The sequence below is a fragment of the Arachis stenosperma genome, chromosome 2 (genome assembly GCF_014773155.1).
Source record: "Arachis stenosperma cultivar V10309 chromosome 2, arast.V10309.gnm1.PFL2, whole genome shotgun sequence".
Taxonomy (NCBI): Eukaryota; Viridiplantae; Streptophyta; class Magnoliopsida; order Fabales; family Fabaceae; genus Arachis; species Arachis stenosperma.
Window position 1 is genome coordinate 24617572 of NC_080378.1, and position 5180 is coordinate 24622751.

Consider the following 5180-nt stretch of genomic DNA (forward strand, 5'->3'; position numbering starts at 1 on the left):
GGGCTTCTGTAGCTCCAGAAAATCCACTTCGAGTGCAGGGAGGTCAGAATCCAACAGCATCTGCAGTCCTTTTCAGTCTCTGAATCAGATTTTTGCTCAGGTCCCTCAATTTCAGCCAGAAAATACCTGAAATCACAGAAAAACACACAAACTCATAGTAAAGTCCAGAAAAGTGAATTTTAATTAAAAACTAATAAAAATATACTAAGAACTAACTAGATCATACTAAAAACATACTAAAAACAATGCCAAAAAGCATACAAATTATCCGCTCATCACAACACCAAACTTAATTTGTTGCTTGTCCCCAAGCAACTGAAGATCAAATAAGATAAAAAGAAGAGAATATGCAATGAACTCCAAAAACATCTATGAAGATCAGTATTAATTAGATGAGCGGGGCTTTTAGCTTTTTGCCTCTGAATAGTTTTGGCATCTCACTTTATCCTTTGGAACTCAGAATGATTGGCTTCTTTAGGAACTCAGAATCCAGATAGTGTTATTGATTCTCCTAGTTAAGTATGATGATTCTTGAACACAGCTACTTTATTGAGTCTTGGCTGTGGCCCAAAGCACTCTGTCTTCCAGTATTACCACCGGATACATACATGCCACAAACACATAATTGGGTGAACCTTTTCAGATTGTGACTCAGCTTTGCTAAAGTCCCCAACTAGAGGTGTCCAGGGTTCTTAAGCACACTCTTATTGCCTTGGATCACAACTCTTTTTCTTTCTTTTTTTTTTCTTTTTCGGTTTTTTTTTTTCGTTTGCTTCTTCTTCTTTTTTTTTTTTGTATTCACTGCTTTTTCTTGCTTCAAGAATCATTTTTATGATTTTTCAGATCCTCAGTAACATGTCTCCTTTTTCATCATTCTTTCAAGAGCCAACATTCATGAACCACAAATTCAAAAGACATATGCACTGTTCAAGCATTCATTCAAAGAACAAAAGTGTTGCCACCACATCAAAATAATTAAACTGTTATAAAATTCAAAATTCATGCAATTCTTTTCCTTTTCAATTAAGCACGTTTTTAATTAAGAAAGGTGATGGATTCATAGGACATTCATAGCTTTAAGGCATAAACACTAAGACACTAATGATCACAAGACACAAACATGGGTAAACATAAGCATAAAAATTCGAAAAACAGAAGAATAAAGAACAAGGAAATCAAGGAACGGGTCCACCTTAGTGATGGCGGCTCTTCCTTCCTCTTGAAGGTCCTATGGAGTGCTTGAGCTCCTCAATGTCTCTTCCTTGCCTTTGTTGCTCCTCTCTCATGATTCTTTGATCTTCTCTTATTTCATGGAGGAGAATGGAGTGTTCTTGGTGCTCCACCCTTAGTTGTCCCATGTTGGAACTCAATTCTCCTAGGGAGGTGTTTAGTTGCTCCCAATAGTTTTGTGGAGGAAAGTGCATCCCTTGAGGCATCTCAGGGATCTCATGATGAGAGGGGTCTCTTGTGTGCTCCATCCTTTTCTTGGTAATGGGCTTATCCTCATCAATGGTGATGTCTCCCTCTATGTCAACTCCAACTGAATAACAGAGGTGACAAATGAGGTGAGGAAAGGCTAACCTTGCTAAGGTAGAGGACTTATCCGCCACCTTGTAGAGTTCTTGGGCTATGACCTCATGAACTTCCACTTCTTCTCCAATCATGATGCTATGGATCATGATGGCCCGGTCTAAAGTAACTTCGGACCGGTTGCTAGTGGGAATGATTGAGCGTTGGATGAACTCCAACCATCCTCTAGCCACAGGTTTGAGGTCATGCCTTCTCAATTGAACCGGCTTGCCTCTTGAATCTCTCTTCCATTGTGCGCCCTCTTCACATATGATTGTGAGGACTTGGTCCAACCTTTGATCAAAGTTGACCCTTCTTGTGTAAGGATGTTCATCTCCTTGCATCATAGGCAAGTTGAACGCCACCCTCACACTTTCCGGACTAAAATCCAAGTATTTCCCCCGTACCATAGTAAGGTAATTCTTTGGATCCGGGTTCATACTTTGATCATGGCTCTTGGTGATCCATGCATTGGCATAGAACTCTTGAACCATCAAGATTCCAACTTGTTGAATGGGGTTGGTAAGTACTTCCCAACCTCTTCTTTGGATCTCATGGCGGATCTCCGAATATTCACCCTTTTTGAGTGAAAAGGGGACCTCGGGGATCACCTTCTTCAAGGCCACAACTTCATAGAAGTGGTCTTGATGCACCCTTGAGATGAACTTATCCATCTCCCATGACTCGGAGGTGGAAGCTTTTGCCTTCCCTTTCCTCTTTCTAGAGGTTTCTCCGGCCTTGGATGCCATAATGGTTATGAAAAAGCAATGCTTTTACCACACCAAACTTAAAATGTTTGCTCGTCCTCGAGCAAAAAAAGAAAGAAGAGAGTAGAAGAAGAAGAAATGAGGAAGAGGGAGAAGTGGTGTTTTGGTTGTGTGAAAATGAAGGAGTGAAGAAGGGTATTTATAGGAGGGAGGGGAGATGAGGTTCGGCCATTATGGGTGGGTTTGGGAGGGAAAGTGGTTTGAATTTGAAGGGTGAGGTTGGTGGGGTTTTATGAAGGATGGATGTGAGTGGTGAAGATAAAGATGGGATTTGATAGGTGAAGGGTTTTTGGGGAAGAGGTATTGAGGTGATTGGTGAATGGGGAAGAAGAGAGAGAGTGGTGGTGGGGTTGGTGGGGGTCCTGTGGGGTCCACAGATCCTGTGGTGTCAAGGAAAAGTCATCCCTGCACCAAATGTTGCTCAAAACCACGTTTTGAGCCATTTCTGGCGTTAAACGCCGGGCTGGTGCCCATTCCTGGCGTTTAACGCCAGGTTCTTGCCCTTTTCTGGCGTTTAACGCCAGTCTGGTGCCCCTTTCTGGCGTTAAACGCCCAGAATGGTGCCAGACTGGGCGTTAAACGCCCAACTGCTAGGCTTACTGGCGTTTGAACGCCAGCAGCTTCTTCCTCCAGGGTGTGCTGTTTTTCTTCCTGTTTTTCATTTTGTTTTTGCTTTTTCAATGGATTTTGTGACTTCTTATGATCATCAACCTACAAAAAACATAAAATAACAAAGAGAAATATATAAATTATAATCATTGGGTTGCCTCCCAACAAGCGCTTCTTTAATGTCAGTAGCTTGACAGAGGGCTCTCATGGAGCCTCACAGATACTCAGAGCAATGTTGGAACCTCCCAACACCAAACTTAGAGTTCGAATGTGGGGGTTCAACACCAAACTTAGAGTTTGGTTGTGGCCTCCCAACACCAAACTTAGAGTTTGACTGTGGGGGCTCTTCTTGACTCTGATTTGAGAGAAGCTCTTCATGCTTCATCTCTATGGTGACAGAGGGATATCCTTGAGCCTTAAACACAAAGGATTCTCCATTCACTTGAATGATCAGTTCACCTCCATTAACATCAATCACAGCCTTTGCTGTGGCTAGGAAGGGTCTGCCAAGGATGATGGATTCATCCATGCACTTCCCAGTCTCTAGGACTATGAAATCAGTAGGGATGTAATGGTCTTCAACTTTTACCAAAACATTCTCTACAAGTCCATGAGCTTGTTTTCTTGAGTTGTCTGCCATCTCTAATGAGATTCTTGCAGCTTGTACCTCAAAGATCCCTAGCTTCTCCATTACTGAGAGAGGCATGAGGTTTACACTTGACCCTAAGTCACAAAGAGCCTTCTTAAAGGTCATGGTGCCTATGGTACAAGGTATGGAAAACTTCCCAGGGTCTTGTCTCTTTTGAGGTAATTTCTGCCTAGACAAGTCATCCAGTTCTTTGGTGAGCAAAGGAGGTTCATCCTCCCAAGTCTCATTTCCAAATAACTTGTCATTTAGCTTCATGATTGCTCCAAGGTATTTAGCAACTTGCTCTTCAGTGACATACTCATCCTCTTCAGAGGAAGAATAGTCATCAGAGCTCATGAAAGGCAGAAGGAAGTCCAATGGAATCTCTATGGTCTCATGTTGAGTCCCAGATTCCCATGGTTCCTCATTGGGGAACTCATTGGAGGCTAGTGCACGCCCATTGAGGTCTTCCTCAGTGGCGTTCACTTCCTCCCTTTCCTCTCCAAATTCGGCCATATTGATGGCTTTGCACTCTCCTTTTGGATTTTCTTCTGTGTTGCTTGGAAGAGTACTTAGAGGGAGTTCAGTAAATTTCTTGCTCAACTGTCCCACTTGTCCTTCCAAATTTCTGATGGAGGACCTTGTTTCATTCATGAAACTTTGAGTGGTTTTAATTAGATCAGAGACCATGGTTGCTAAGTCAGAGGGGTTCTGCTTAGGATTCTCTGTCTGTTGCTGAGAAGATGATGGAAAAGGTTTGCCATTGTTAAACCTGTTTCTTCCACCATTATTATTGAAACCTTGTTGAGGTCTCTCTTGATTCTTCCATGAGAGATTTGGGTGATTTCTCCATGAAGAATTATAGGTGTTACCATAGGGTTCTCCTAGGTAATTCACCTCTTCCATTGAGGGGTTCTCAGGATCATAAGCTTCTTCCTCAGATGAAGCCTCCTTAGTACTGCTTGGTGCATTTTGCATTCCAGACAGACTTTGAGAAATCAAATTGACTTGTTGAGTCAATATTTTATTCTGAGCCAGTATGGCATTCAGAGTATCAATCTCAATAACTCCTTTCTTCTGACTTGTCCCATTGTTCACAGGATTCCTTTCAGAAGTGTACATGAATTGGTTATTTGCAACCATTTCAATGAGCTCTTGAGCCTCTGTAGGCATCTTCTTCAGATGAAGAGATCCTCCAGCAGAGCTATCCAAAGACATCTTGGACAGTTCAGAGAGACCATCATAGAAAATATCTATGATGCTCCATTCTGAAAGCATGTCAGAGGGACATCTTCTGATCAATTGTTTGTATCTTTCCCAAGCTTCATAGAGGGATTCTCCATCCTTCTGTCTGAAGGTTTGGACTTCCACTCTAAGCTTACTCCATCTTTGTGGTGGAAAGAACTTTGCCAAGAAGGCAGTGACTAGCTTTTTCCAAGAGTCCAGGCTTTCTTTAGGTTGTGAGTCCAACCATATCCTAGCTCTGTCTCTTACAGCAAAAGGGAATAGCATCAGTCTATAGACCTCAGGGTCTACCCCATTAGTCTTGACTGTCTCACAGATTTGCAAGAATTCAGCTAAGAACTGATGAGGATCTTCCATTGGAA

At 42.2% G+C, this 5180-nt stretch overlaps 1 non-coding gene across 1 annotated transcript; it reads left to right on the plus strand.

Moving 5' to 3' along the window:
* The first annotated feature begins 4845 nt into the window (after positions 1–4845).
* On the plus strand, positions 4846–4953 carry LOC130964470 (small nucleolar RNA R71). Its single transcript, XR_009080564.1, has one exon. It is a non-coding gene; the product is annotated as a small nucleolar RNA R71 (small nucleolar RNA).
* The last annotated feature ends 227 nt before the right edge of the window (positions 4954–5180 follow it).